General features: G+C 42.4%; 3 non-coding genes across 3 annotated transcripts; all 3 read right to left on the bottom strand.

Moving 5' to 3' along the window:
- Positions 1–3,139: 3,139 nt before the first annotated feature.
- trnam-cau (transfer RNA methionine (anticodon CAU)) lies at positions 3,140–3,212 on the bottom strand. Its single transcript has one exon. It is a non-coding gene; the product is annotated as a tRNA-Met (tRNA).
- A 7,802-nt stretch (positions 3,213–11,014) lies between these two features.
- On the bottom strand, positions 11,015–11,087 carry trnav-cac (transfer RNA valine (anticodon CAC)). The gene has a single exon. It is a non-coding gene; the product is annotated as a tRNA-Val (tRNA).
- Positions 11,088–11,524: 437 nt separating this feature from the next.
- Positions 11,525–11,597, bottom strand: trnav-cac (transfer RNA valine (anticodon CAC)). Its single transcript has one exon. It is a non-coding gene; the product is annotated as a tRNA-Val (tRNA).
- Positions 11,598–12,533: the final 936 nt, after the last annotated feature.

Below are 12,533 nucleotides of genomic sequence, written 5' to 3'. Positions count from 1 at the left end.
CAATGACAGCGGCATAGGCAAGATGCAATAGATGGTATAAAATACACTATATACATATGAGATGAGTAATGCAAGATATGTGAGTGTGGTGTTTGGCCCACGGATCCTTCAGTTCAGCCAGGTACTGTGTCAGGCCCACTATGACTACCTGGAGCGTCTGTCAGTTTTTGCTTGTGTTGTTTAAACCCCTGATGATTATTTAACTGAATGATTGACCGCAAACCCTTGTCTCTGTCCCTAACCACTGTTCTTTGTGTGTCTGTCAGCTATGTGGTTTGGAGGTGCGAGTGGTGCGGGGCCACTTTGGCTCTGTGTTGGCCAAACTGCGGACACTGATCAGGCAGAGGAGCCAGCAACAGCAACTCTGTACAGACCCAGAGAGCTACGATGTATAACACCATGGTGGAGCGCAGAGAGCCCCGCTGCAGATATAGAGCCAGGTTCCGAGCAACGCTGAGGCGGAGCAGTTCTGTAGTAAAGACATGCGGCGCTGTGTGGTGACTGGGTCAGAGTGTGTCACATGGGGACTCAGGTTATGGAAGAGGGGACTGGAGCTCTGATTCGGGGACCTCATTGAAATTATTTTTTGGTTGTTTGATATTTTCACTCTATATAGATTCCTTGAGGTTTACATGCAAAAAGGACTAGAGGTTGGGATTGGTCTTGGATGGACACTGTACAAGTCATTTTTGACAAATATGATGACTGCTGAATGTTTGAATGAATGTTTTTTATGTTAACAAACTAGGCTGCTGCTTTTGATGCTGCTACCCAGCAAAACCATGTTTGTTTGTTTCATCTTTCAATCAGTAAGGTGGCTGTGTTGGAAGAGGGTCAGTTGTCTTGCAGCAAAGGATGTTGTGGCGATGATTGGAGATGTTAAAATGCATTTTTAGCTGCTGTTGCACATGTCTTATGCCCTATACATTATTGCACGAGCAGTACTAACATTTGGTGGAATGATTCAGGGAGTGCATGTTTCTGAAAATAAAAGGATAAAACCCTGTACCTCTCAGCTGTGTCCTCATAACATAACTTTAATCCTAATTTATTTTGTAAATGTATATTTCAAATGTACATGCATGTTTACAATATCACAATATTTTAAACATTCTCATGACCTAGGCCTATATTCCATTGGATATCCTTATCTAGGCGAAACAACTTGAGGGCCAAGAGGTCCAATAATTTTAACATCCTCAATATTTATTTATTAATGAACATGTACAAACATGGTAGTAGCTAACAATAGGGAAAGTGATTCAGCCTGACTTCCATTCCACTTATGGATATTCACTGTCACTAACCCTCCTGATGCAGGTTGGGTGTCCTCTCTCTCACATACACATAGCACAGGCCTACTTGCTTGACCTACTGTTAAATATGGTAATGTTGCTATGCTGAGAGGCAGGTGAACAATTTATTCCACTAAGCCAATCGATTTGTAGGCAGTTGATAAAGAATTTATAAATGTATGAAGAGGGTGACGCAACAGAAAAAGTGGAAGAATGATGGAGAAGATAAGTTACGTGAAGCAAAGGGCTAGCAACCATGGCTCCCATCGATAGACAGCCACCTGGGTTTGGTGAATTCACAATTTGTTTTTCACCGCTGTGACCTGACAATCAGACACAAGCGATGTCCAATGACTCCAACTATGATGTGGATCTCATGTGGATCTGACAGCTGCCTGACCTGCTGGGTCCTCTTTGACTTCCAGGTGTCTCTGGGCCATGGCGTGGGCATCACCCTCACACTCATGACCCTCAACATCTACCTGTCCATCCTGCGGCTACTCCACTACCCATCGCTTGTACTTCACATTCAGGCTGACGGCCTAAACCGGCATAAACCCGGACGACGGTGGGCCAATTGTGTGCCGCCCTATGGGACTCCCAATCACAGCCGGTTGTGATACAGTCTGGTTGCATTGACTGAAAAGATGTAGTCGAAACCCGCTGCATGCATCATATATGGATTTATTGCCATTTTTTTATGTGATCTTTATATTTTTGGAGAGTATTCACAGTGCGAATTATAGAACGTGTTACCAATTCAATACATTTTTATAAGCAATGATTTCCTCATTTTTATGCAATTAAAGGCCCAGTACATGGTCAAAAAGTTATCATATCTAAATCTGAAATGTCAGACTACAAATTGCAAGAATGGATCACTCTGGGGTCAGGTGTTAAAACAATGTGTAATTTAGCCTATTAAACACAACTATGCTTCAAGTGATAATTAGGCAGGTCTGGTGCTGAAAAAGAATGGAAAAGATTGCCGATTTTCCCCATATTTTCTTCTCTTTTTGTAGTTCCAGTAGTTAGCTAACAATATTTCAATTTAGTTCAACTACCACCAAGCTACTGCAAAATGTAGTTTAATTACTGGTTAAACTACATGTAGTTCACTTCTCCCCAACACTGATAATTTGCAGATCTGCATATTCATCATGAGTTGAGTTGCCAACCACTGCAGGTAACACTCTACACTTGCCTTGCAATTTGACAGACTGTCTAACTATAAATCTCAGGCCTTGAGTTTTAAAGATGACCCAATATGACCTTTTTGATGTTCGTGAATATCCCAAAAGCTCTGGATCCAGTTTCAACTAATTTAACTAGCATGTCCCAGATTCTTGGGCTGGACTTTCCAAAGACCCCCAGCCCAAAGCATGTTAACGTTCTTCGTCATTAATCTTGTTCTGGATGCAGCTCTAAAGAGTGGTCGCTAGCTGGCACAGCCACAAAGTCATAAAATCTGATTTTAACCTTAACCACACTGCTAACGCTAACCTTAACCTTAAATTAAGACTAAAAATAACATTTTTGTTGTCATGAATTTTTACAATATAGACCATTTTTACTTTGCAGCTGGCCTATCTAAGGGAACATTGCTCAGTTCTGCCTCTAGGACAAGACTCATGACAATATACATCAACCTGCTAGCGCAAACCTCTTTATCCACTCCAATGACCCTCTCCTCCCTGAACATCACTATGCGTCTTCCACTGTTTGTGTGGGCCAGGTGTCCTGGCTGGACTGCCAAATACTGAGAAGTGCGAAGGAAAAGCATGAATTCCAACATTGGGACCGAGCCCTAAGTGAATAGGCTTACTGTCCAATTTGTTCAAATTTGTTTCCGCCCGGTTTCGAACCGGGGACCTTTCGCGTATGAGGCAAACGTGATAACCACTACACTACGGAAACCTAATGAGTGCAAGGGAATACCCCCCTGTATTGGACACAAATGAATGGGAAGTCATTGGCATCGGACAAACCATATACACATTGTCCAATACCACCCAATTCGGCGTTGATTCATGCAAAGTGTATTGCAAATGCCATATGGCAATTGCCAGTTGTAACACTTTAAAAATCCAACAGGTGGCGAATCCGCTCCCACCTTGGTTTTTCATATTGGAAATGTTACCCAAGTCAACGTCCAAAAGCAAAATTTTGAAAAAATGTTTTTTTTTGTCAAAAACTTATCACCCCTTAAAAAAGTGCTTTCTGGACCGTTTTTCGAAATTCTTTCGATTTGTTTGTCAATTACACATGTGTTAGAACTGTATGAATATACTTTTGTCCAATTTAATTATCATATATATATTTTTTTACATGCGCATAAGTAATATGTTTTGTCCATTTTCAATATGATTTCATAGGAAGTCAAAAGTCAAAAGTCAAAAATGTCAAAATTTTGTAAAAAACTTCACACACCCTTAAAAAAGTGCTTTCTGGACCGTTTTTCGAAATTCTTTCGAATTTTGTGTCAATTACACACGTATTGTAACGGCGTTCGTCTGTTGAAGAAAGAGAGTCGGACCGAAATGCAGCGTGTTGGTTACTCATGACTTTAATGAAAGAAAACGCGGTACATGAAATAACTGATACTAAATACAAAAACAACAGAACGAAACGTGAAACTAATTACAGCCTATCTGGTGACTACAACACAGAGACAGGAACAAACACCCACAAAATACAAAGCGAACTCAGGCTACCTAAATACGGTTCCCAATCCGAAACAACGAGAATCACCTGACTCCAATTGAGAACCGCCTCAGGCAGCCAAGCCTAACTAGACACACCCCTAATCATACACAATCCCAATGCTAATAAAACCCCAATACGAAACACAACATATAAACCCATGTCACACCCTGGCCTACCCAAACATATAACAAAAACACAAAATACAATGACCAAGGCGTGACACGTATAAGAACTGTATCAACATACTTTAGTTGTATTTTATTATCATTATTCATTTTTATTTTTTTTACTTGTGCATAAGGAATATGATTTGTCCATTTACAATATGATTTCATAGGAAGTCAAAAGTCAAAGTCAAAAGGCACTTTTTTGGGGGCCAAATGCCATAAGAAATTTGACATGCTCAAAAATCCTGCAGAAATGCAAAATTGACTGGCCTGATGAACACAGGATGGCCGAGCAGTGATAGTTGTACCTTTCCATCACTCGTTGTGTTGATTTCATCATGTCCATTTGGTGATGTTTTTTCACTATAGAATCATATTGCAAATGCACGTGCATTTGCAATATGTTTCAATGGGCATTTACCATATGAAATTTGACATGCTCAAAAATGCAAAATTGACTGGTCTGATGAACACAGGATGGCCGAGCAGTGATAGTTGTACCTTTCCATCACTCGTTGTGTTGATTTCATCATGTCCATTTGTTTATGTTTTCTCACTTTTGCAAAGTCACTGTGCATTTGCAATATGGTTCAATGGGCATGTACCATCACGATTTTGTCATGCTATAAAAATCCTGTAGGAATGCAAAATTGACTGGCCTGATGAACACATGATGAACTGGCGCCGACAGAGATGTTGGCGCCGACAGAGATGGCCGCCTCGCTTCGCGTTCCTAGGAAACTATGCAGTTTTTTTGTTTTTTTTACGTGTTATTTCTTACATTAGTACCCCAGGTCATCTTAGGTTTCATTACATACAGTCGAGAAGAACTACTGAATATAAGATCAGCGTCAAGTCACCATCAGTACGACCAAGAATATGTTTTCCGCGACGCGGATCCTGTGTTCTGCCTTACAAACAGGTCAACGGAATGGATCGCATGCAGCGACCCCCCAAAAAAACGACTTCGTAAAAGAGGGAAACGTAGCGGTCTTCTGGTCAGACTCAGGACACGGGCACATCGCGCACCACTACCTAGCATTCTTCTTGCCAATGTCCATTCTCTTGACAACAAGGTTGATGAAATCCGAGCAAGGGTAGCATTCCAGAGGGACATCAGAGACTGTAACGTCCTCTGCTTCACGGAAACATGGCTCACTGGGAAGACGCTATCCGGGGCGGTGCATCCAACGGGTTTCTCCACGCATCGTGCCGACAGAAACAAACATCTTTCTGGTAAGAAGAGTGGCGGGGGCGTATGCCTCATGACTAACGAGACATGGTGTGATGAAAGAAACATACAGGAACTCAAATCCTTCTGTTCACCTGATTTAGAATGCCTCACAATCAAATGTAGACCGCATTATCTACCAAGAGAATTCTCTTCGATTATAATCACAGCCGTATATATCCCCCCCCCCCAAGCAGACACTGAATGAACTGAATGAACTTTATTTAACTCTTTGCAAACTGGAAACCATTTATCCGGAGGCTGCATTCATTGTAGCTGGGGATTTTAACAAAGCTAATCTGAAAACAAGATTTTATCAGCATATCCATTGCGCAACCAGGGGTGGTAAAACCTTGGATCATTGTTACTCTAACTTCCGCGACGCATATAAGGCCCTGCCCCGCCCCCCTTTCGGAAAAGCTGACCACGACTCCATTTTGTTGATCCCTGCCTACAGACAGAAACTTAAACAAGAGGCTCCCACGCTGAGGTCTGTCCAACGCTGGTCCGACCAAGCTGACTCCACACTCCAAGACTGCTTCCATCACGTGGACTGGGACATGTTTCGTATTGCGTCAGATAAAAATATTGACGAATACGCTGATTCGGTGTGCGAGTTCATTAGAACGTGCGTTGAAGATGTCGTTCCCATAGCAACGATAAAAACATTCCCTAACCAGAAACCGTGGATTGATGGCAGCATTCACGTGAAACTGAAAGCGCGAACCACTGCTTTTAATCAGGGCAAGGTGTCTGGTAACATGACCGAATATAAACAATGCAGCTATTCCCTCCGCAAGGCTATTAAACAAGCTAAGCGTCAGTACAGAGACAAAGTAGAATCTCAATTCAACGGCTCAGACACAAGAGGCATGTGGCAGGGTCTACAGTCAATCACGGACTACAAGAAGAAACCCAGCCCAGTCACGGACCAGGATGTCTTGCTCCCAGGCAGACTAAATAACTTTTTTGCCCGCTTTGAGGACAATGCAGTGCCACTGACACGACCTGCAACGAAAACATGCGGTCTCTCCTTCACTGCAGCCGAGGTGAGTAAGACATTTAAACGTGTTAACCCTCGCAAGGCTGCAGGCCCAGACGGCATCCCCAGCCGCGCCCTCAGAGCATGCGCAGACCAGCTGGCCAGTGTGTTTACGGACATATTCAATCAATCCCTATACCAGTCTGCTGTTCCCACATGCTTCAAGAGGGCCACCATTGTTCCTGTTCCCAAGAAAGCTAAGGTAACTGAGCTAAACGACTACCGCCCCGTAGCACTCACTTCCGTCATCATGAAGTGCTTTGAGAGACTTGTCAAGGACCATATCACCTCCACCCTGTTGATTTCATCATGTCCATTTGGTGATGTTTTTTCAATATAGAATCATATTGCAAATGCATGTGCATTGTTGTGCAACTGGTAACACAAAAATAAAAATATGGTTGTAAATGCATTTACCGGGACTCCTATTGTCCATGCCCGCTATCGGAGTACCCTACTACGGCCCTCTATCTATGGGGGCAGTCCTCAGTGCTTTATGGACTGTTTAAAAAAAATTCTGATGGATACGCATTGTTGTGCAACTGGTGATTGAAAATAGGCACCTGGTAACCCAAAAATAAAAATATGGTTGTGAATGCATTTACCGGTCATTCTGATATTAATGCCCGCTATGGGAACACAGGATGGCCGAGCAGTGATAGTTGTACCTTTCCATCACTCGTTGTGTTCATTTCATCATGTCCATTTGTTTATGTTTTCTCACTTTTGCAGTCACTGTGCATTTGCAATATGGTTCAATGGGCAGGTACCATCACGAATTTGTCATGCTATAACAATCCTGCAGGAATGTGAAATTGACTGGACCGATGAACTCGGGATGACTGGGCAGTGATTCTGGTTCATCTCAATGGCTCGTTAGGGTTGATTTCAGAATGTCATTTTTGGTGATGGTACCTCACTGTTTAAACATATTGCAAATGGGCAAGAGTCACCAGCAAGTCACCGTCCATCAGTCAATTAGATATCATTCTGACACCAAACTGATACAAACTGACTTTTTACAAACCCACTTTTTCCAACTCGTTTAGTAGCCAACTATCACATACTTCAGAGCTGGCCCAAAATTCACAACGCCTTTGGTTCAAACCATAAAAAAAAACATAAAACACGTAGTTACATTCTAGCTGCGGGTCCATTTCTTATGTTATGTGTAGGCCTAGCTGAGGCGACCCCGAATCCCAAGTTTCGGCTCGATCGGTCATTTGGTGTCCGAGCAAAACCCTATTTGGTGCTGAAAATCCACTTTTTTCCATTACTTGCTACGGGGTCCTTGAATGAGCTATCGGACAGAAACGTTGGGGTCTGTCTATATGGGCCGAGACGGTCGCAATGCACCTAGTCTTGCAACTCTGGGACATTTCTAAATGTCGCCATTTTCGTGATGCAAAAATGAATTGAAGTCATTGCAAATGTACGAAGCTGTTTCTCGGTCCGAGAAACGTCTAGAGCCACGTAACTCACCACGCACTATCGACCTGAGGTCTAGAACAGGATTCTAAAGTTTAAGGAACTCGGTTCTTTAAAAGTTCCAACAAGGTGAACTAATGCAGGCAGTGTATGTCTCTATGCACCCCAATGGGTCCCTACTTCCAAGCTGTGTGTGTGTGTGATTTAGTTTTCCTTTGAAATTTTATGGGAAAAATGACTGATTTACAGTTCATGGGGGTTGCCTAATCACACATATGAAGTTTTGGACAGATCTGACTTTTTTAACTCTTCGAAACAGCCCCTGAGACACCAATTATGGCACTTCCGGTTGGCACAGGAAGCTATAAGTCAACACATATCCTCAATGGGGTATGCTTTTACAGAATCCTGAGTTTTAAGTCTTTACGTTAAGAACTGATTTAAGGACTGATTTACACAGGGTTGAATGCACTATGTCTATCAAACTGCAGGCAGGGTATGTAAAAACACTTTTAGGGTGATTTTAACCACTTCCGGTTGGTCCAGGAAGCTTAGAATCAACACAAGTAGACCTCATACTGGCCTGATGGACTGTTACCAAAGACAAGTTCATACGGCATTCATAACCCATATAGGCTTCAGGTTGAATTTAGGGGTGCAGGCAATGTATTCCTATGGGGAGAGAAGTCAATGCAAACTCTTTGAAGTAAACACCTTTTAACTATTAAGAGTTAATGCCACACGGTCAAGGTTAGGCTTGCACGGATCGGGAGGACCTTAGGAACGTACAAGAGGTCGAATTGTGCTTCTCACCCTAACGGTTCTCTCTCTGTCACCCAAAAGCAAATGACGTTGTGGGGCAGGCTTCATTTTGGGCCTACTTTTCTCATGGTTGCTGCGCTCAGACCGAGCGAGCTACGGTCAAGCGGGATATCTCGTTGAACTCAGCACGGCCTAGAGATTATGTTTATGCCATTGCCTGCTCTCTGTGTCTTTGAGCACCGCACTTTTTAACTCCATCCTTGCTGTGTGTGCGTGTGAGAGCTTTTCTTTGACATCTGTTGGGAGAAATGACTGATTTACAGTTCATGAGGGTTACCTAGTCACACATATGAAGTTTAGGAAAGATGTGACTTTTTAACCCTTCAAAACAGACAGTGTGACCCAATTAAAGGCACTTCCGGTTGAGCACAGGAAGCTATAAGTAAACACATGTCTTGATTGACATAGACACTTACAGAATCCTGAGTTTTAAGTCTTTAAGTTAAGAATTGACTGATCTACGATCTACACGGAGTTGAATGTAGTCATTTTCACCTTTGAAGGTTATGTACATCAAAACACCTTTTGGGTCAATTTAACCACTTCAGTTTGCTCCAGGAAGCTTAGAATCGACACAGGTAGACCTCATCGTGGTCTGATGGACTGTCATAGAAGACAGGTTCATTAGGCATTCATAACCCACATAGGCTTCAGGTTGAATTTAGAGGTGCAGGCAATGTATTCCTATTGGGAGAGAAGTCAATGCAAACTCTTTGATGTAAACACCTTCTTTTAACTGTTAAGGGTTAATGCCACAGGGTCAAGGTTAGGCTTGCACAGATCGGGAGGACCTTAGGAATGTACCTGAGGTCGAATTGTGCTTCTCACCTTAACGGTTCTCTCACTGTCACCCAAAAGCAAATGACATTGAGGGCCAGCCTTCATTTTGGGCCTACTTTTCTAATGGTCGCTGTGCTTAGACCGAGCGAGCTACGGTCAAGCGGGGCATCTTGTTGAACTCGGCACGGCCTAGAGAATATGGAAATGCAATTGTAGGCTTTGTGTGTCTTTAAGCACCGCACTTTGTCACTCCATCCTTGCTGTGTGTGTGTTTCTGTGTGTGTGTGTGTGAGAGAGAGCTTTTCTTTGACATCTGTTGGGAGAAATGACTGACTTACAGTTTATGGGGGTTGCCTAATCACACATATGAAGTTTTGAAAAGATCTGACCTTTTTAACCCTTGGAAACTGCCACTGTGACACCATTTAAGGCACTTCCGGTTGGCACAGGAAGCTATAAATAAACTCATATCATGATTGGGGTATGCCTTTACAGAATCCTGAGTTTTAAGTCTTTACATTAATAACTGAGTTATTTACGGAGGGTTTAGTGAGTGTGTGTTATTTCAGAAAATCATAGAAAATCACAGAAATCTGGCAGAGCTCCGCAGCACACTTTAAAAAGATTCGTAAGAACACCCTGCAACTGGATCTGTAACCGTTGGGGAAAAAAACACCTATTCGTGAACATCACCAATCTGTCGTTGTACGATTTCTCTTAAATGACGATAGATTCTCGTTCTTTTTTTATTGACACCGGAGGCTCCTTGACTTTGACGTGAAGTGGAAAAATAATTTCTCTATTTTCATTTTGGACCTTTAATCCCAGATAAATGGCCATAACTCAAAAACCGTTGAGGCCTAGACGCCATCTTGTTCGGGGCCAACTGCCCATTATGCCAAACCTATGCTCACGAGTTTCGGCTTCAAAATATTTTCCGTTTTCGAGATAAGGCCCCGTCGTGAATCGTGATGTTTTGTCCAATAGCAATATGATTGCTTATGCCCTCTTGTGGGAATTTCCGGGAAGCGGAAAAATGACCAAAATCTTATTATTTTTGTAAAACGGAAACCGAATGTCAGACAAAGTTCATTTGACGACATCCTGGTAGGTCCGGCCCTGCCGCTCGGCCCGACGCCGTCCGCGGACTTTAGAAACGATTTCGGACGTCTAGTAAGGGACCGTACATTTGCAATATGGACTTTCTCACTAACCATACAGGTACTGCCGAAATCTTCCCTTAAGGTATGGAATACTAAGGGTGTGGCTGACTTTGGCGGAGTGGGACATTTATCGCTCTCAGAACCTATTGAAAATCTGAAATGACTTAGTCCATTAATTAAGCAATAAGGCTTGAGAAGCCGGGAATTATGAGGTATTTTTAAAATATCCGAAAACTTTCCGAATGCACTGTACCTATGCAGGCTTGCTTCTTTTCCTTTGCTCGCCAGCCAACTAAATCTATCACACAATCACATCAAGCAGAAATAAAATTAGGACCGAGCCCTTAATGAATAGGCTTACTGTTCAATTTGTTCAAATTTGTTTCCGCCTGGTTTCGAACCAGGGACCTTTCGCGTGTGAGGCGGACATGATAACCACTACACTACTGAAACTACAATACAAAAAGAGGAAGTCGTGGAAAATATTAGGAATGCCCACAAGTTTACCTCACATAATATCCCAAAGTGAGTACCACAGAAAGAGCCATAATACCCATTAAAAACTAGCGGTCAAACAGGAAAATGGTTCCAATCATTTTCCCACCCTTCATGTTCCCCACAGGGGATTTTAAAAACACTTAAAATAAGGGCTGTGTTTCTTGTCGGCTTACCCTGGAGTGGTAAACTATTTGAATCATTATGGACCTCAGACCACACGTAGCAGGAATATTTTCAGAGCACCCAAGATAGCCACACATGCAGAGTACGTTACGCGACTAAAAAAGGTAAGTCTGAATACCAAATACTGAGAAGTGCGAAGGAAAAGCATGAATTCCAAAATTGGGACAGAGCCCTTAGTGAATAGGCTTACTGTCCAATTTGTTCAAATTTGTTTCCGCCCGGTCTCGAACCGGGGACCTTTCGCGTGTGAGGAGAACGTGATAACCACTACACTACGGAAACCTAATGTGTGGAATACTAAGGGTGTGGCTGACTTTGGCGGGGTGGGACATTTATCGTTCTCAGAACCTGTTGAAAATCTGAAATTACTTAGTCCATTAATTAAGCAATAAGGCTTGAGAAGCCGGGAATTATGAGGTATTTTTAAAATATGTGTTTTATTAATAAAAACGATATGTTATCGCTTTGTCATTATGGAGCATTGTGTGTAGATAGATTTTATTTTATTTCGTCCATTTTAGTATAAGTCTGTAATGTAACAAAATGTGGAAAAAGTAAGGGGTCTGAAAACTTTCCGAATGCACTGTACCTATGCAGGCTAGCTTCTATTCCTTTGCTCGCCAGCCAACTAAATCTATCACACAATCACATCAAGCAGCTGAAGTGACAGAAAACGATCAACATTTTTGTTTGTCTTACCTTGGATTATATTGCCATTTCTTTGGATATATCCATTACAATGACCCTGATAAATGCATTTGCCTGGCTCAGAGAAGCTGTCAGTCTGTTCACATTCATACAGATCGCACGGTGGAGGTCCCCAAAAAAACGGCAACATTGATCCACAGGTCGGAGAGGTAGACAGCAAGGTTTAGATAAACCACAACTGTTTCAAACCAAATGCTAGCCTCTGGGTATTGGGAAATATTGAATATGACCTTTCGCGTGTGAGGCGAACGTGATAACCACTACACTACTGAAACTACAATACAAAAAGAGGAAGTCGTGGAAAATATTAGGAATGCCCACAAGTTTACCTCACATAATATCCCAAAGTGAGTACCACAGAAAGAGCCATAATACCCATTAAAAACTAGCGGTCAAACAGGAAAATGGTTCCAATCATTTTTCCACCCTTCATGTTCCCCACAGGGGATTTTAAAAACACTTAAAATAAGGGCTGTGTTTCTTGTCGGCTTACCCTGGAGTGGTAAACTA

Source organism: Oncorhynchus keta, chromosome 23 (assembly GCF_023373465.1).
Source record: "Oncorhynchus keta strain PuntledgeMale-10-30-2019 chromosome 23, Oket_V2, whole genome shotgun sequence".
Classification (NCBI taxonomy): domain Eukaryota; kingdom Metazoa; phylum Chordata; class Actinopteri; order Salmoniformes; family Salmonidae; genus Oncorhynchus; species Oncorhynchus keta.
Note: the sequence above shows the minus strand (reverse complement) of the source record. Positions and strands in the feature narration are given on the sequence as shown.